The sequence below is a fragment of the Camelus bactrianus genome, chromosome 24, assembly GCF_048773025.1.
Source record: "Camelus bactrianus isolate YW-2024 breed Bactrian camel chromosome 24, ASM4877302v1, whole genome shotgun sequence".
NCBI lineage: Eukaryota > Metazoa > Chordata > Mammalia > Artiodactyla > Camelidae > Camelus > Camelus bactrianus.
In genome coordinates this window covers 19,122,513-19,143,603 of record NC_133562.1, presented here as the reverse complement: position 1 = coordinate 19,143,603, position 21,091 = coordinate 19,122,513, and the positions used below count along the sequence as shown (strand labels likewise).

Here is a 21,091-nt window from a genome sequence, read left to right as displayed (position 1 = left end):
CCTGGTGGGGTGGTTTGCATGAGCTGGTCTGTACATTAAGGGAAGGAGAACCGATCAAGAGTGAAGGAAGCACACAAACCTCACCCATTTTTTTGAAAGGCTAAACCTTGAAATAACCTCCTTGAGGATTACTAAGGAAACGTCTAAGCTAACTCGATTTTCAACCTCTGTTCTTCTGCTGCGATCCCCTCTGAGAGCACTCTGAGCCTTCGGGAAAGACAGGTCTTACAGTCTGATAGGCTGGATTGATAGAAGCTAAGGGCACCATGTAGGAAAAGTAGCGTTGGGTTGATCTGGTCCAGTTTCCTGAAAAGAAGGTGATGCTAAGTTCCTAGTGGACCTCTAGAGGGTGCCCCAGGAGGTCTTCCACATCCACAGAAAAAATCCAAGATGGGGGACTGCAGGAGATGGCCCTTAGGAAAAGATAATACAACCAAGCTTCTAGGTTAGTTAAGGACCCCCTTTGTTAGGGTTCAGAACAGACGCGTTGCACTCCAACAGCCCAGAGGTTACTCTGAGCAGTTTGCTGCTGGTTTCCTTCTGACGTTTGAGTCTCCATCTTTTATTCGTAAAGGAGAAAGGAGTGGGAGCAGCTGACTACTTCATTTATTTCCTTTTATAGCTCGAGCCTCCAACTCATTTTTTTCTGATGACCGCTGAAAGATCTTCCCATGCTTCCTACCCAAGGGAATGCCCATCTGTCTGCACTCCATCACTTCCAGCTGGATTTGACACAGTTTGTCTCTAACATCAAGTTTCTTTTCCTTACTTTCCTCACTCCTAGACTGAACATCTGCCCTGTACATTGGCAAGATTAACACATCCCACTTGAGCAAATGCAATATGGTCTCCGGGTGTCACTCTCGGAGACAGGATTTGGTGTGCCAATTGTGATCATCGTACCATATTATACCAAGGAAGCATGTATTTTTCATACTGGTCTAGGTAATGTACCATCCTTCATATACGAGACTCGTGTCTCTGAATGCCATTAGCGAGATACTTTCTCCTAAGTCTAAGAAGAAACCCACTCACATTCCTCTTCTGACACAAAAGGAATTTTGCCATTTTTATTCCTTTTGCATCAATCTATCTGTGGTTATTTTTATAATATTTGATTCTTGTAGTCAGAACTGTGTCTGTGTGTACTGTGGCAGCGCCAGGGAACTTGAAGACTCTCAACGATTATTGGTGGAATGCGTAAGTGAACTTTGTCAGAGATTTCTTCAATTTTAAACATATTATGATCACTGACACTCTCTCATACACTTCATTTACACACATATTTTCTTTCTCAAAGAACTGAGACTATCACTTGATTTGTCATTAATCATATTAGTAGGTACAAAAATGTAAATCTAACTCCAAAAACGTACAGATATTGTCAAAGTCCCTAAAAGTGGAAAGTATCTCCTAAAGAAAAGGTCATACTCTCAGTATTGTGATGTCATAGAATCAGTATTGTAATAAAGAGCTAGAAGGTGGTTTTAAAATACAGGCAAGTTGATTTTTCCCTGCCTTTGAATGCCTCGCAACTTCCATTATATGGAGTAAAGAATTTCTAACCCAGAAATGATGGGTAAACTTTTACGTTCAAAGCCTCTGCCCCAGTTGATTTTACTATGGCAGTCCCCTCCCTGTGGAAATCTTAAGTTTCTCTAACCTCAAAATTCTAGAATTATGGAAAGTTAAATTGAATTTTGAAATTCAGGCTATGGAAAGAGAAACAATATTTGGGATGCTAATCTAAAACATGACCATTTCCCAAAGCTCCTGATTTCATCTAATTTTAGAAAGAGGCTACAGCCGGGAGAAACGCAAGTTACAAGCACTTGCTAACCCCCCTCCTTCATCACCGACGTGACCTGAATTCCAACACCTGGCTGACCTCATCCCTAGTAATCAACCGTCATCCCAAGAAGTGAACATAATCAAAAGCTAAATCAAATAAATATGTCTTACTCTCTGTTCTGACACCAGCCAAGTTCCATTTCTGGTGGGAGGCCAAGGGGAGTGGGTGCCAAAGGCATACGGCTGTGGGCGCCGTTGTGCCAGAAAGTTGTCAACACATTGGAAAGGATTCAGAGAAGAGTAGCGGGGGTGATTAAGGGGCTGAGGAATTCACTTATGAGGGAGATTAAGAGCGCTAAGTGTGTATACATTGGCTAGGCAATATATGGGAGGCAGAAGAGCTGGATATAATTTGAAGTGTTGACAAGTCCGCACAAAGAATTAGAAGCACGGGAGCCAGAGGAAATACTAAGGCTTGGGAAAGAGCAGTAAATAAGGACAAAATCCAGAGTCTGGTTGTCATCAACATCCCTTAAGAGTATGTTGACTTAAAATGAGAGCATTTCACAGCATCCGTTGTAAGACTACTTAGTCATAGATAAAGAGGAGATAAAATGGAGAACATGCAAAGAAGCCAGGCTGACCAGGGACCAGAAGCATAAGAAACAAAATATATCTGTCCTGTGCCCTCTCTTATCAGGGCATCATTACTCAGAACATGTCTACTGCCCAGTTTCAACTGTACTGTAAGTAGTGGCTCAGGGTTCACCCCATCCCTTGACCCTCTTCCCATCAACACCGTCATCCCTGACTCGTCCCCCGTGGGGTGCCTAGTACATAGTAAGCACTCCACACAGGATAGTGATATATTTTAATAGCTTCATTGAAATGTAATTCATATGTCTTACATTTCACTCACTTAAAGTGTACAATTAAATGGTTCTTAGTATATTTACAGAATTGTACATCCATCACTATAAGCAATTGTGTAATATTTTTCTTATGCCAAAAGGGAACTGCACACCTCTTAGCTATCATCCCCAAATCCTCACAAAAAATATGTTAAACTCCACAAATTAACAGACATTGTCAAGCCCAATTAAAAATGGAAAATACTCCAAAAAAGTGATGATTATACAATCGTTAATTTGACTGGGATCCATAAAGTGGCTTATCAATATGGGTAAATTGATTTTTCTCTGTCTTTGAATTCCTTACAACTCCTATGGCATAGAGTGAAAAGCTCATAACCTCACGTTTTCCCCTTCCCCAGCCCCGGCAAAACACTAACTTAATTTCTATCTCTGTAGATTTGCTTTTTCTGGATATTTCATGTAAATGGAATCATCCAATATGTGGTCCTTTGTGACCAGCTTCTTCACGTTAGCATAATGTTCTGAAGGTTCATCCATGTTATGGCATGAATTAGTCCTTTGTTCCTTTTCATGGCTGAATAATATTCTCTTGTATGGATATGCCAGGTGTTGTTTATCCTTTCTTCAGTTGATGATTATATATCATTAGTAGGGAATATCACATAATTTTTCTCCCCAGGAACATGTCTGGGCATTTCGTTTAATCACATGATTCAACCTGGGGAATCAGGAGCTGATGTCATTGTCTCTTCCAGGAAAGAGATACACTGCCTACAATCAAATAAATTAATCATGTTGGAGTTTCATGCTCCTTGTCCAGTTTTGTTGGAGATACATTTGGCCAGTCAGTCCAATGTCCAGCAGTTTGGATATATTGTACTTCCTGTTACATACAACACAGAACATATGCCCATAGTCTCTCTTTATGGAAACTTGCCCTTCAGTCTTTCCCCAAAAGGATAATCAACACAGTTTAGCGGAGGCTGGTGTAGCCTCCCACGCCTCTAGCAACAATGAAGTGAGATGCTGTGCATCTTCTCTGTGTGTAGGTTTCCTCCTCAGAACATAGTAGAACAGGATGTTTTTGACTATTCTAGCAATGAGCTCAAAATCATATTCCAGCCCATAATAGAGGTATGACCTTGAGAAAGTTATTTTAAATCCATAAGGCTCAGTTTGCTCTTGGAGACAAAGAATCTTAGAGGATTGTAGGAAGCAAGTTAAATGACATACAAAAGCCCCTGGCACATACTTGGGGATTAATAATGGTTGTTGATTTTAGCAAGATGTGATCCTACGAGGGGTTAAGTGGGAGAATATGATGACAGGAAAAGGCTTAAGGTGACTCACATTACCCAATAATGCCTCCGATATAGAAGAAAAAAATAGCAGCCATCATTAAATAGTTCTCCATATGCCTGGCACCACTCCCCAGGTCTTTTCATATATTAACCCTTGCAACACTCCCATGAGTTAGGTATTATTATTATTACCCTCATTTGTTAGCAGAAGGGTTTTGTCAAAGATCACTCAGCTTTTCAGAGACGGGGTTTGCATGCAGGTAACTGGTTTGGGGACTGAATTCCTAACCACCACACCTCGCTGTAAGGCTTCGCTCTTCTGTGAGTCTCTAGGACTAGAACATTGTGCACTGAATGGGATGCCCACATCTTGGATGTAAGAAGGACCTTGTGCATCAAGAATCAAGTTTCCTGAAGGTGAACAGTTTAGCTTTCACTATTCGTTTTCAACATATTGTTTTTGTCGCTGCCCTTTTCCCCCTGTGATAACTTCAACTTTTACAACTCTCTCTTTTACCACTTTCAAGCCCAAGAAAAGACCTTGGTAAAAACTGAGCTGTTCATCTCTTTCAGAGTTGTCTTTTGTCTGCCATCTTTCATTGCTATAATCTCGCAGAGGGAAGCAGGTGGTGAGGATAAAAATATGTTAGTATTCATATTTCAAGCCAAAAGTCACCTACATTTCACTTGAGGCAAATAGGAAACCAACAAAAATATCTCCCTTCTATTCCTGTACCAGCTATGCCCAATCGCCAAGTCAGACCCAGATCCTCCAATCCTGGATTGTTGCCACTGATCCTGCCTTCCCACATTCTTTGTTAATTTATACCCTTCCTACACAAGGCTGCCAGAACAGCCTTTGGATAATACACTGCCTGCCCAGCCCCTCTTCAAGAGCCTCCAATGTCTTCCTTCTTTTCAAATAAATCCACTTTCAAATACCCGTACTTCACTTTTCCCTCCCTCTGTCTCAGTCAGACAATAATTGTCCCCTGAGCATAGCATGGCCACCCTCGGATCTGTTCTAATACCCTTAGGTAGGCAGGCTCCCCCCAACACACACTCATGCACACACAAGTGCGCCATAGTAGAAAGAATGGTAAGCCCACATTAAAATATCAGTTCTTTTTGTTTCTTCCTCTCCTCAGCTCTGTTGAAAATGGCTTCCTAGCTTTCCCAGCCCGGAATACCCTCTCTCTGCCTAAACCCCTGCCACAGTCAATGCCACACTGTTTAGAATCTGACTGTTCCTTTAATTATAAACATCAGTGACTCAGTCTTTGAGGGACTGAGTTAAGGTATGTTTTCAAAACTAGGCTGGTGTTTGAAAGGTACTGAATCCCTTCTATTTAATTGATTGACTCAATAAACATCAAGGGTTGAGTGCAAAGAGCATCTCTTTTCTGTCGTCTTCACGTACCTGAATCCGACTCTTACTTTCCTTGGGGAAGGTTAATTTATCCTCTGTACTCCCATTATTATGTGCCTTATAGATTTTTCTACCATTGCAGATAACACCCTATACTCTGGCTACTGCAATAAAACTATTTCCCCCAAATGGACTGTGCACTTCTTGAAGGCAGGGGCCACATTTTCCTTCTATCCCTAGGGCTTCTGCACCTAATAGCTTAAGAAATGGCTAAACAAATCTGGATTAACTTGATTAAAAGAGCAGACCTCCACAGGAAGAGGATCCAGTGTGTTGAAATGGGCTCGGGAAGGGTGGGGAGGGAGGTTGAAGTTGCTCGGATGTGCAGGGTGCATCTTCTTTTCATCCACTGCATTAGATTTGCTCTTCATCCAGGACCCACTGTGCCAAATCAGGCTTGTGATTAAGATCAAGTCTACCGGGAAATCAGCAGAGAGTTGGAGAGCATTTGAAAAGGGCCTTGCTGTCCAAAGTTTGCAGCTCTGGCAAACAGCTGTTATGGTTCTATTGTTTTATTCTTGCTTCCTTTAAAGGGCAAGGCTTGAAAAATCAGGGAATTTATGAAGAGAATCTCAGTCCAAAGAGAGCACTCCAGGAATCACTTTCTCTTGAAACAAGGTGAGTTGTCCACTGCATAGGATCATGTGTGCAGAGTGGCTGTGACAACATTAAGGACCACTTAGTCCAAAATCACCTTTTTCAGGATGTAAAAGACCCATTCTGTCCTCGGGCAGGGCTGCAAATACACTGACTCTATTTCCAAGAACCACTTCAGATCTGTTTAGAGCCTTGCCAAGAACGGGTCTCCCATTCTGTTGGGAACTGAAAGTTATTCCTCATTGGATCAGAATATTAGGGGTAAAATAGACCTTAGAGGTCACCTTGTTCAAGTTTCTTTTATTTTCTTTTTCTCTTTCTTCTTTATTCTCTTAGAGAAGAAATCAAGGAAAGAAAGACATGCTCAGCAAGTTGTCACAGGAGGAGGACTGTGACCTCAGGTTAAGTTCATTCTCTGCCGTATCTCAGAGTCTCTGTTGGTGTTTATTTCTGCAGAAGTTCACATCAATGAGTTAAAGGAGTCTATCCTGATAGTTAATTAAACAAGTTAGTTGGTTTCATAAGGGCAAAATGCTACCTAATTTTGTGTCTAAGCACTCACTTTTTCTGTATCAAAGTATAAACAGAAGTTCCTGGACATCTTTATGTCATTCGTGTTCTAGAGGATGAAAGGGAAGTATGGAGCCTAAACTTGACATTCTACATATGCATCCAGGATTGTGTGTGTGTGTGTGTGTGTGTGTGTGTGTGTGTTTGTGCGCGTGCGCCCATTTGCATCTGCTTGTTTGTAATGAACTGGGTTGGGCATTTGACTAAAAACACAACATATTTACCTGGTATCCAGTGACTGCAGGCTTCTTGGCAAAAGAGCAAGAAGATAAATGGGCACTCTCAGGTTGCGGGAGGGGCACAGAGCATCCTTGGAAAGTCATGTCCCTGGACTGAGCTTCCCTGGGGGAAGAGCAGTAGGCAGTTACGGGGTAATGACTGGGGTTCACATAGTGCAGAAGTCACATTACTCTGCAACCCAACTAATGCGTGGGTTCCACTTACCTTCTTGATGATTCTTTGTCCATGTATATACACCAAATGGAACTGGTACCATTATGACGCTCTTGAAACAGTTGGTATAAGAAAAGAAAAATTCTTTGGAAAGTATAAAGGAATAATGAAATTTGACTGCAAGGATAACGTCTTCATAAACGTAACAGTGTTTCTCCGCGCAATGCCAGTCCTCCATGGCAAGAAGTGGTAAAAGTTGGCCTGAAAATAAACTACTTACAGACACAGAAAACTCTGCAATGGGAAAAAGAGAATAAATAGGGGCTTATACACCTCATTTAAAATGTGAGCCATCAGTCATATGTTCAGACACATATTCTGCCCACTGCTCACCTTGCCCACTGCTCACCTTGCCCAGAGCAACCTTCTTTCTAATTAGACACCGACACTGGAAAATATTGATAAAGGTCCAAGTCTGTGTCTGGTAGAAATTGTTCATCTTTCAGCCAAATCAGTAGAGTATTTTTGAACTTAAAAATCCTTGAAATTCTGCCATTGAGTCATAAGATTAAACACTGCTTAATAACATTGCAGGAGAAATTAATAAAGGAAGAGGCCGTTGGGGGATTCCAGGTGTGAGGACTTCAGGAATCCGCGGTGCTCGGAGCTCCTTTGGTTTAAACCAATCACATGGTGTCTTCAGCTCAGGCCACTTTATAACTTTAATTAAGCAAAATTAAAATTAATTATTAATGGAAATAGATGAATCAGCTAAGGTGAGCTGATGCGTTATTTTTGTTGTTGGTCTTTGTAAGATGCCATTAGTATACCCAGCACAAAAGAGAGTAGCTCGAACAGTGCTGACTAATAACAAGGTCCTTGCCCCAAGGAGCTTTCTCCTTCTATAAACAAGTCAGTAAAAGACAGATCATAACTCAAGGTACAGCTGACGGAAGCTGCTACTTCCAAAACAAAAGCAAATCAGTGGCAAATTCTCATCAAGGGGAGAACTGAAACGTGATTCTCTAGAGAATCTCAGTAAATGATGAATTCAGTCATTGACTCAGGTTTTAGGAATATTTAGAAGCATGAAATGAAGTTCTTCCCTCAAAGCAGCTCCTTCTGAATGCTGGGGCTAGCATCGTTTTATAAAGAAACCTTGGTCTATACTGTTAATTAAAACCTATTTTAGTCCCTGAATAGTCACAAGCCAATTCTTACTTTGGGCAGTGTGATTTAGTCTTTCAGCTTGCCAAACTCAGGAAGTTTTTCCTATCTTTGGCAAATATTTCTTGAAAATTTGTTATGGAACAGACAGTACAGGAGAAGGGTATCTTGGCAAGCAGAATAAGTGTGAAGGAACAGATTTGGGGGGAGAATTTCATAACGCCCCCTTGAGAGCGAGAGGGATAATGGTGCGTGCCGGGTAAGCTATGAGGCTGAGCTTTCTGAGTGTTACATTTGATGGTTGCAGGTGGAACTCACTCTGAGCCAGATCAAGGAGAAGACCAGGCTGGGAGGAGGACCTATCGGCCAGGTTTTAATCACTTTCCATCTGCGGTAATGAAGAGACATCTAAAAGTGAGGTCAAGAATCCAAAAATGGGCAGAAGACCTAAACAAACATTTCTCCAGTGAAGACATACAAATGGCCAATTGGCACATGAAAAAATGCTCAATATTGCTAATTATAAGGGAAATACAAATTAAAACTACAATGAGGTATCACTTCACATGAGTCAGAATGGGCATCATTAAATAGTCCATGAATGATGAATGCTAGAGAGGGTGTCGAGAAAAGGGAAGCTTCCTACACTACTGGTGGGAATGTAGTTTGGTGCAGGCATTATGGAAAAGAAGTATGGAGATTCCTTAAAAAGCTAAAAATAGACCATATGATCCAGCAAACCCATTTCTCCATTATCTGGAGGAAATTCTAGGTCTAAAATATACATGCACCTCAGTGTTCATAATAGCACTGTTTACAATAGCCAAGGCATGGAAGCAACCTAAATGTCCATCGACAGATGACTGGATAAAGAAGATGAGTGTGTACACACACACACACACACACACACACACACACACACACACGAATATTACTCGGCCATAAAAAAGAATAAAATAATGCCATTTGCAGCAACATGGATGGACCTGAAGATTGTCATATTAGTAAAGTAAGCCAGAAAGAGAAAGAAAAATACAATATGATATCACTTGTATCACTAAAAAAAAGTATACAAATGAACTTATTTACAAAACAGACAGATTCACAGACATAGGAAACAAACTTACGGTTACCAAATGGGAAAAGGGAGGGTGGAAGGATAAATTAGGAGTTCTGGATTTGTAGATACTAACTACCATATACAAAATAGATCAACAACACGGTCCTACTGTAGAGCACAGGGAGCTATATTCAATATCTTGTAGTAGCCTATAATGAAAAAGAATATGAAAAGGAATATACATATATATTATATATATATATATATATGTATATATACCTGAGTCACTATGCTGTACACCAGAAATTAACACAAACTTGTAAACTGACTATACTTCAACTAAAAAAAATGAGGTCAAGAGAGCATTTGCACATATGGAATGGAACCCTGTGGCTAGGTCTGAAAAGATCCTTTTTGTTGTCATGATAATAACTATCATCTACTAAGATTTTTGACTAGAAACTCATTCCATTGAATGTTTACTTGTAGAAATTCATGGAGCTGGCTGAATGCACACTCACAGAGAATTCCTTTCTGCTTCTGCTGGTTGATGTGACCAACCTGGCACCATTATAATATAATGTCTAAGTTGAGGTATTGTAGGTAACAGGCATATGCAATTTAGATCACAATCCACAAACTCGCAGAAAAGTTAATTTAGCATTACAAACCCTCGGGGGAGTTTTTTTCTTCTTCTTCTTCAAGCCAGCATCAAAGTGAAACTGAGCATGTTTCCTCACTGCACATTCCTGTAGAATGGGTCTATTCCTGAGCCTTTGGGGTTCCAGTTTTATGCAGAAGGCATAGATCACCCTTGTTTCATGGGCTCTGAGCAACAGTTCCTTTCCATTGTCCTTCTCAGAAGATCAAAATGGAAGCTCAACACACCAAGGTCGACCAAAGGCCCATTTGTGAGCAAATTTATTTCACTGGAGTCTAGATTTTATTTTGGATTTTGGCTTCTGATCTTGTCTTAATTTCTTGTCAGCTTAGTAATGTATTTGAAAATGCATTTGAAAAGATTACATTTTCATTTAGAATTTTTATGTTGTCTTAGGTGGTGTAGTTGTTCAGAGTATCTAATTTGTCATGACCCCAGAAAAGTAAGTTGTGATGCTTTGTTACTGATTATTTCTCCAACAACACAAATGATCACCTGACCATCCATACGTTCTTTAAATTGGCATGTTTTTAGGTAGATTTTTCATTAGACACAGTGTTACAGATTGAATGTTTGCTTTCTCCCCAAAATGAGACGTTGAAACCCTAACCCTCAATGTGACCATATTGGAAGGTAAGGTCTGTAAGGAGGTGATAAAGGTTAAAGGAGGTCAGAAGGGTGGGACCCTAGTCTGACATGACTGGTGCCCTTATAAGCTGAGAACGCTCTCTCTCTGACCTATGAGGACAAGGTCAGAATGTAGCCAAGTGCAAGCCATGAAGAGTGCTCTCACCAGAAACTGAACTGGCTGGCCTTCTTCATCCTGCACTTCGCAGATTCCTGAACTGTAAGAAAATAAATTCCTGTTGTTTAAACCACCCAGATAGCCGGATTTTTTAAGGGCAGCCCTAGCAGACTAACACACAAGGTATGCCTCTTCCTTCTAGAACATACAGAAAACATTAGACGTTTCTTTGTGAAGGCATTTTTAGAATTTTATTATCTAATATTGACTTTCCTGGAGAAAGTGCTTATAGTCAATTTTACAAAAAAATATATGTATAATCTGAGGTGGTGTCCCATTTGTCAAGCAAATATGTAACAAAATAATATTTGAGAAGATTAAAGGATTTTAATACTCTGTCGTGCTATTATTTTTCTTTTTTTAAAAAATTGCTGTTGTGTTTTGGTTTTATTTTGCTGTTACTTTTTAAGTCCCCCTGGCCTCGGTCCAGAATCAGAATCTTTCATTAGAGTGAACTGTGGTGACCCTGCCTGATAAAAACGAAAGAAATTGTACACAGCAAGTAACCGCCGTCCACCCATCCAAGGATGTCCCATATAAGATAATTTGTTTTACCAGCCCTTTTTATATCCTACAGGGAGTGGAATATTTATTGATGCCTGTGGAGGAATTAATCTGAGTGATTAAAAGTGGAGTAAAATGTTTCTGTTTCTCAAGTAGATTATCTTAATAGACATTTGCATATCAACTGATATTACGTACTGACATATATTCTTCCTTGCGAAGTGTGTGTGTCTGTGTGTCTGTGTGTGTGTGTGTGTGAGTGTGTGCATTAACTCTCAGATTTAAAGATTCCACTTGATTCAATCCAGTAATTGAGTGGCTACCGCAAACAGAGAACCAACCAGTCCTGTGCCAAAACCTTCAAGGCATCAGATACACCACCACTGGATGGACAAGCTGATGTGGAAGTTAACACACACACACAGTGATTATTTTATTTTATTTATTTTTATTTTTGTCATTGTTGTTTTTGGGGGGAGGTAATTAGGTTTATTTATTTATTTAGTGGAGATACTGGGGATTGAACCCAGGACCTCGTGCATACTAGGCAAGCACTCTACCACTGAGCTATACTTCGACCCCCTACACAGTGTTTAAATAATAAAAAAACGAAGCTAGAATTGCTGGTGCCGAGGATAAGTGAGTCCTTGAATTGTATGGAACTCTTGGAGGGTGAGGCTTTCAAGGGCAACATGAGACTGGATGTCCCTTAGGGGACTGGTGGAATGAGTTGGGCAGTAACCAATAATCTGAATCTTCAAAAGGAATGGAACACCCCTAAGAGAGGTTTGTAAAGAACAGTCTGATCTCCTCCCTTGGGTTATCCCAACACACATGATGGACCTCTAAGATAGTACGATCTGCATCCTTTATCCATAAATAACTCATTGCCAGGTCCCTTTCCTGGCTGAGTGGCCCTTGGTTCAACACCAAATAGCTCCACTGATTTTGTGCATGGATGTGCTGTCTGAGAGACTGTGGCCATAAGGCTACATTAATCCACTCACACATCCATATCTCAATCCCAGACCTCTTCCCCGCCTTGGTCTCTGAGTCTCAAGTAAACAGGGGCAGGACCAGGCAGCAGACATAGAATGGGTTATTGGTAGCAATTAGGCTCACATGCCCAGTGTGCCCAGTGGGACATATGGTGGGCCAGCACTGTCCAGTGTGTCCCTGAGAGCCACATATGGATGGTAGACATTTCAGTAGTCACATTTAAAAAGGAAAAAGAAAGAGATGAAACTAAATTGAGTAATATATATATATATATATATATATATATATATTTTAACCCAATATATCCAAAATAATATTATTTCAATGTGTTATCAATATAAAAAAAATCATTAATGAGATATTCAACATTTTTTTTCATAAAAAAAGTCTTTAAAATGCAGCGTGGATTCATACTTAACAGCCCATCTCTTGGGGACCAGCCACATTTCAATTCTCAGTAGCAGTGTCTGTCAAAACTATGCAATGCAGGTCCCCCTTTTAAAGGGCTAAAAAGGATCTCGGGCAACTACAACCCCCAAACTAGGTACAGATCTCCTATAATTTTAGCTCATGCACAATTCTATGATCAAAACAAATTGTTTCAAGAAATACAAAGCAAATAAAATGCAAATAAAATTACTTCAACATGATAGATAATATTTTGCTGAATCTCAATCACCCCTGTGTAAATAAATAAAACGGCAATTTTAGGTCTGACCCAGGGCAAATCTTCCTTCCCACAAGGACACACCAGGATTTCATTTGGCCTTTTCTCAAAATAAAGGCCTATTTAAAGGCTCTATTCTCTTCTCATTAACAAAAATCCAAGTACCAGTACTTAGCACTGATATTATTCATTTGAAGAGCCAACATGATCAAAAATGTAAATGAAAAGCTGAAATCATTCATATTTCTACTAATTATATACAATTAATGTTCAATATCTTCATATACTTATCTACCCTGTATACCCCTCATCAACTCCTCCTCCCACTAGCATTCTTTAAAACAAGTGTATTTACTTTTTTTTTCATGTTGCTTCAGTTTTCATGGCATTACTGTTAATGGCTGTATAATATTCAATCAAGGACATATCACCAATATCGGCTCACTGCTGGAACCATTGGCTCACCCTTGACTTCTCTGTAGTATTAGACACTGATGGACATAAGCTCACTGCCCATCAGCTGATCCTTCTTGAAACTCTCTTTCCTGAGCACCTTGGTTTACTGAGTCTTACGGGCTGTCAGATTGCTACGTGCCTGCCTCTTTACCTGGGTCTGTAAATGTAGGCATTGCCAGCAGCCCACCTCTTCTTTCCTCTCACCCTTGTCCTCTGTGAGCTCTCCCTCATCCAGGATTTCAGTTAACTCCTCTACGCTAACACAGCCATTCACTTTCTTCCAGGTTCTAGTTTGGCTTTTCCCATTTTCTACAAAATATGTCTACCACATCACCTCGGCAGCAAGACAGATTCAAAACTGTCTCTTTTCTCTGTTTCAGGACCACTCCATCACAGAATCACCTGGACCTTTCTTTGTTAATTATAGCCCCAATTCTTCTAACGAACACAGACTGAAAACTCTGAATTCATACGTGTCTCTTATTTGTCTTTTGTCTGCCATCACAAAGCATTTGCCAAGACTTGTGAGTGACATTCCTACATATGACGTTTTCACTGTCACCCTTTCATCGTTTTTCACCTAATGCACAGCAAATGCACACAGGCATACCCTTACCTTTGTCCAGGGGCCAGTGCTGCAAGATTAATTTCCTTAAAGCAGTTACCTGGTTCTGAAAGTCTGCTCACAGGAAACAGCGTTTGCCCTTGCCAACCAAATCAGATGCTCCCACTGGGACTATTTCTGATCTTGGGAATACTTTTCTACCCTCACCTGGTGATGAGGACTTAGATTCTGTAGACGTGCATGTCTCCTCTCTTCTCATCACACTTTAAATATCTAAGGTCAAGGACCATGTCTGATTGTGTGGGACCACATCCAACCATATTCAGAGCAAATATTTAATGACAGATAGATAGATAGATAGAACTTTTTAAAATGAATTTCAACAACTGACACCCTTCGGCACAAATTATTTCATCAATCAATTGACAAAAGACCCTATGATACGAAGAGCTGGTGGTAACTGAAAAGAGGTACATGTTAGCTGTGAAAAGCCACTCAGTGTAGACTGGCCTGAGACACAAAATGTAGGACTGTGGACATCAACATAGGGGTTCACGGGCATTAGAGTCACAGAGTGTGAGAGTCTGAAGGACCATTTAACTCACACACTGTGGAGTCTCATTGTACAGAGGAGACCGTGATTTGTGACCATGGACACAAATTTCAGAAATAGCCTCTTTTCACTATTCCATTACACTGTGTCTCCTCACTGACATAACTCGAAGCTGTGCTTCCGCCAAAATCATTTGTCTTGCGACATTAAGTTTCTTATGTAGGTTTTCTGATCTTTAGTTGATCAGATTGAATCTTGTAACCAAGTCGCGAGTGCTCGAAGGCCTCCCAGAAAAGAAAACTTGGCCATGACCACAGACAAACTTCTGAGAAAGTAATTAACATCTGTTTAGTACTTTGCTGTTTCTCATTTGAAAGGCATAGCCAGCTTTGGAGAAGGTCAGGCAATTATTATTATCTCACTTTACCAATGATGAAACTAAGGCCTAGATTGCTTTCGTGGCCAAATGTCATAGCACTGACGCGGCAGAGCCTGCAGTAAATCCAGGTCTTCAGATGCCTGGGCCAGGGTTCATCGCAATATTTATTGCTCATTCATTTATTATTTCCCCAACGATCAGACTTGCTTGCAAATAACTGTAATATTTGATATTACGGTATCCAATATCTGTCTCCTCGACTGCGACATCCCGTATTCTCAATTAAGCTGTTGGCCCATGTTTTCCCCGGTAGGAAGTTTCCATTTGGATCCACGTAAAAAAAAAGTTCCTGTCCCTTAGCTTCAGCTCACTTGGAAATGACGATCTTTTAAATAAAATATTTGTTCAATACGATTTCATTAATTTGCGATTTTTTTATTATTATTTAATTTTCCTCTGATTTATTTTTTCCGTCCTATTGTTGGTTCCTAAGCAGTTTATATACAGCTCAGAGCTTATATTAGAAAGTCTTGGCTCTTAGGGCTCTAAGAACATTTCCTCTGGGTTTGGTTATAGCTTACAATCTGATCAATTAAAAGTAAGAAACCTACGCTTACGAGACTTGCAGCCTAAAGGCAGATGATTCTGGAATAAATAAAACTTTGGAATTCTTATCTCAAGGAGGAGACTCACAGATTTTGTTCCTGTTATTGTTGCAGATTTGCAGCTTTCTATTTTATAACATAAGGAGCAGCTAAGTAAAACATGTTTTTATTTTCATTTTTGACTCGCATATATTAACAAATTAAAGGCAGACAGATCTGCAAGAGTCGTTCAAGTTCTCTCTCCCTTCCCCCAACTGCATTTGAGGAATTTACAGTAGGGCTACCGGATTTTTTTTTTTTTCCTTAGCAAATCTAGGGACACCTATTTGCATATTGGTTTGCATGCATTTGAATTTTAATTTACATAAATTTGCATGCTAAACATTAAAGCTTCAACCACAAGTATATAAAGTAAAATAAAATTGATTAATTAGTGCAACCTACTCTAGTTGTATCCGATCCCATTAATCTGGTAGTGCTGGAAGACTCGCAGTCAACAGTGGCCTGAAGGCTAGGGAGCCAGTTTCCCAGCTGTTGCTTAAACCAGGGCCAGCGCCATCGTAAACAATGAATCTTAGGAAATGGGAGGATCGGAGTTAAAACTCGTCCTGGAAAGAAAGGAAATGTGCACACACACACACACACACATACACACATGCAGAGAAAGAAGTTTTATCTTTGTCTGAGGCTCAAGCCAGAGTACCTATTGAGCTAGGTATGACCATAGATTTTGTCTTCTATGTCAGTTGAGAGCGAACAGATTAAAGCCTCTTCCAGACCCACAGAAATCACTTACCCCCGAGCCCATCCACTCCCAGATGCATGGCAGCTCACCAGGGACACTTGGGGGAACACCCACCATAAGTATTAACACCTCCGACCCACTGATCCCAGACTGGCAGGTCCCGGCTCCCATCTCTGTTAACATGAAGTCTCCTCTCCTAACCCCACCACCTTCTCCTTTCTCCTACCTTTCTTTCCAAGTCCTTTTCTGATTTGGTCCTTTCCTCATGCTATCTGTTGTGCTGTTCCTCTCTTTCTCATTCATCAAAGATGCAACTTCAAGGCTTAGCTGAAGTCTTGCCCGCATCCTTAAAAATCAGTAAGAACAACAATCAAAATAACTCTGACAGAACCCGTCCTTCCCTCTTTCAGGATGTAGGGCTCCCTCTCCTGAACCTCGATGACATCTATCAGTTTGATTCCCCTGAGGCTTTCGCGGGCTTTATGATAGTGTCTGTGTCATATGTGTGTGGCTTATCTCCACACAATGTTGCAAGGTTTTGTGGAACAAACACTAGGCATCTAAAATCTTCCAGGTGTCCATCATAATTCTCTGAGATCATTGTAATTGTGCTGATTGGATAGACGTTATTAAAATAAATAGTGTTATATCACATAGTAGGCAGAATGAGGTGGAGAGAAGGCACTGAGGTACTGAATAAGCCAATGTGGGTTCCTTAATGCAGGTGGGTCCTATTTTAATTTTGCCTTTGGCTTGAGTGACCATAACCATAAAGAGGCTGAAATGTACCAAGCACTTACTCTGTGTTGTCCGTTGAAGTAAGCAGGTTACAGGTGCTGTTTTATTTAACCCCCACAACAACCCGGTAGCCAAGTGACCATTTTAATTAACATTTTACAGATTAGAACACTGAGACATTAGATGATTTGTCACAATTCACTCCTCTGTGTTGCAGCAGAGTTGGGGTCCACACCTACTAGGCTGGACACTAAAATTCTGTTTCAAACCACTGGACAGAACTGCTCACTTAAATGTTTCTTGCTTCCAGTCCCTCATCTAAAAATGCACGTTACAACGTCTACCTCATACACTCTGGGACTCAAATGAAATTATACAGTGGAAAGAGATTTGTGAACTCCAAAGAGATACTGATTATATTTACATTTATTATAGACAAAGTTCTTCTCTCCTAGTCCAACCCATCACTCTCACTTCAGATTCAATGTTTTGAGAAATCTTGAAATTCGTGACATCACCTCTACTTTGATTTAAACGAACTCTCCAAACTGGCCTCCTGTCAGCCTGATGAGAATGCATTTTGATACCAGCAGGACATGTGGCCAGGGTCACTTCCCTCAGTTTCTCCAACTGCATAGCTTGCTGCAAGGGGCCGAACCACCCATGATGTCATCCCATTCCACACCGGTGAATGGATGCAATTCCCTCGGCCCTTGGCATTTAACTATGGTGAATTGTGAATGTGCCTCCAATCACACTGTTGGCCTTGGAGCTGGTGAGAATGAGTGTGGCACATTTTTGGGGGAATTATGTTTTTTAAGGAGACTAGGCAAATTTAAAGCACAGTTTATTCAGAAAGCACTGGTTATCTCAAGATGTGCTGGATTATGGAAAATGGCATTGACTCCTGGAGGAGCCCATGGAGTAGTTCTCTGCAAAGCCTGTGGCTTTAATATTAAATAAAATTGGGCAGCCCAGGACCAGAGGGTCCTGTAAAATCAAACAGCAGATATGTTGCTCTCTCTGTCTCTTTGTAGGAAGTGCTCCAGGGAGACTTGGGTTCTTGGTTTTGTGTGACATGAGACCTCTCCTTAAGTGAGTGTGGACCTCTTACCTTCTAATTAGGAAGGAAGATACTCTGTTCTGCCCAACAGGCGAGAATAACAAAGTGGCAAGTTCAGAAATGGGCGTTTTAGGTTGTTACCGCTCTAGTGTCTGTCAGTTTGTGAGCGCTTCATGGAGACAGAACAGTAGTGAATGGCATTTCAGGGAAGAGCCCTTTTACCCACATTGTTCCTCTCACGGCATCCCCGAGAAGCCAGGAAAAGGCTATGAATTGTAGATGTGCCGTGCCCACTCTAACAGGAATTCACAGGCTTTTCTGAAACTTCTCAGAGTTGGTCACAGTTTCTTTCCTACCTTCAGAATAAGTGAGAGATAAACTTAGGTTAAAAAAAAGAACATTTGGGTGTTTCTACTCCAATACACCTGTACCTACTTCCACCTGTTCTTTTTAATGGTTCAACAGCTACATAAAAAAACTGAGATGACACCACTTCCCCAAGAACAAGGACTCTCTTAGATCGGATAGTATGCTTCATATTACGGAAAATAATTACAGAGAGTGATGAGCATTTCAGAGAACCCTCTATTCACTTTATCAAAGAAGATACATGAATGGTAGAGAAGCACATGAGTAGACACTTAGCATCACTGGTCATTAGGGGAATGCAAATTAAAACTACAGTGAGATAGCACTTTGAAGTTGCTAGAAGAGCTATAATAAAAAACAATAAAAATCATTGGTGAGGATATGGAGGAACAGGAACCCCCATTTGTTATTAGACCATTACTCTCTTACTAGGAGTGGCTTAGTTTGGGTCCCTATGCTCAGGAGAAAAAAATGTGTCATATAGGACTTACCATATTTATTATATTATGAAGCAGTGGCTGCTTCAAATCTCTCCTTGACCTGAAAAAGATCAAGTAGTTAAGTAGTGGGGTAAAGAACGGTCCCCTCTCCTCTAGTCCTAATTCTTCCTGTGGAGCAAAGGGAACAGAGCCTCAAACGTGAAATGAAAATCAAAACGAGTTCTAGTTTTATGACTTTGGGTAACTTCATACCTTAATTTCGAGAACCGGAAACTAAATTATATGCCAGGTTGTTGCTAGACAAGGTTCAGAATAGACACCCATTAAAACACTCTGAAAAAATATAAAGTGATTTACAAAGATAAGTTAACATCAAATGGCTAAAGAAAATCGTATTACATATTCTTAACTTAATAACATAAATATAGAACACAGTACAGGGACTTATAGGTTGCAAAAATTGGTTTAATTTTCTTCTTGCTGTATCAGAAGGAAAAAACCCTGATTGCTTTAAAATTCTATAAGCTCTTGGTAGGATGTCATTAAAAGTTACCCTTAAGTTAAGTGGTTATAGAAAATGATGTAAAAACCACTCTAACTTAATCAAGCCACTTCAACATTCAGAGTAGTTTTTCAAAAATGAAAACATTTTTGACATTTTTGATGAGTGTTTGGCCATTCAACATTTTTTTTTTAATGTTGAGAAAGAAAATGATTAGTTTAAGACTCTGCAGCCAATTGAAATGTTACTACCCCAAGAAACTGGGAATAAAATACAGGTGGTTCTCCTATTTAGGGAAAGCTGACATATGGAAATACAGGTTTACAGAGCAGACACATTAGAATACGATCATTTTCATGACAAAAAAAGATTTTCCCCATATCTAAAGGATTTTCCTCAGGGTTTCCCTTAAGCATCAGACTCCCTTAGTTGATTTAAATAGGACTCAATTTTCACAGCAATTTTCAGAAGCATATTCATTACGGAAAAGTGGGTACACCCACTTAAGGGCATGTACCCAACTAGATACTAACTCTCAGCACCGAGGACAGGGCTTGGGGCACACAGCAAAGAGTATGCAAATGCTTGGTAGATAAATGAATGAACATTACATAACCAGAGATCTCCAGTCAAAAAGTAGCCATTCAAAGTCTTTTGAGTGGCCAATAAAGTCTTCACACAGCATGAGGGTATGTGTAGCTTAGACCAGGAAATAACTGTCTCTTAGAATTTTCAAATAAATCGTATCTTGTAGCAGGTTCTCATGACTGAGTCAATAAATGACTGAATAAACTGATGAATTTAGTTAACAGGCACATTTCCATCACTGATTCTTTTTGTTTGTTTGCTTTTTTTTTGAGGTTTTTTTTTTTAATTGAGATATCCTTGACATATAACAGTACATTAGTTTCAGGTATCCACCACCATGATCCCATGTTTGTATACATTGCAAACTGATCACCCCAATAAATCTAGGGAGCTTCCATCACCTCACAAAGCTACAAAATTGTTTTTCTTGTGATGAGCATTTTTAAGATCTACTCTCAGAAACTTTCAGATATGCAGTCCATTGTGATTAACTATAGTCACCATGTTGTACATCTTGATGGAACACCGTCATCAATTCTTGATTGAGAATGAATCATGTTGTGACACACGGAAGAAAAAAACGAAAAACAATAACTATCAACAAAGGCTCTCTTTCTGCAACCAGAGAACCAGTTCTGAGTCTCTCCCAGCTGCTTTGTTTGAGTACCTGGGGCATCTTTTTTCGTTCTCTTATCCTAAGCTTTGCTCTGTTCGGCTATTTCCACCACTGTAACAAAAGCCAGCTCTGCAGCCCTTTCCTTGCCTTCGCCACCCCTCAGACATAATCAAACAAAACATCCCAAACTTCCCCTTTCCCTCCACAATATTCAACTCAATCCGGCAGCCCACTGACCTGAAGCCACAGATGTCTAAATCCTGGGTGAGGAAGCCCGCTGATGACTCACACAGAAGTGGGTCAGCTTACCACGTGCAGAAGGGCCTTCAAGGGGTGGCCTCCACCTCCACATTAACCCCACTAATTCCTCCTGCTGAGAAGCCTTTGCTGCTCCTACGCCCTCCTGCGGTCCAGATTTCCCCCCATCCCTTTGCACGCTCTTTCTCTCCCTCTATCCTGACTCCCTCCTAAGAAATCCTTCCATTTTCTTTTTTTTTTTTCTGTCAGCACTCCCCTCCCTAACAGCCAAAATCACCATCCACAGCTTACTTAAAAATAGGTTTTGAATTCAATGAGGAGGAGGTCAGAAAAAGGATAATAACCACCGAGGGGAAAATGGTTTATGCGAGGTAGTTAATCGGCTGAGATTCCAA

At 40.4% G+C, this 21,091-nt stretch overlaps 1 non-coding gene across 1 annotated transcript; it reads right to left on the bottom strand.

Moving 5' to 3' along the window:
- Nucleotides 1-11,658: 11,658 nt before the first annotated feature.
- Nucleotides 11,659-11,735, bottom strand: TRNAT-AGU (transfer RNA threonine (anticodon AGU)). The gene has a single exon. It is a non-coding gene; the product is annotated as a tRNA-Thr (tRNA).
- Nucleotides 11,736-21,091: the final 9,356 nt, after the last annotated feature.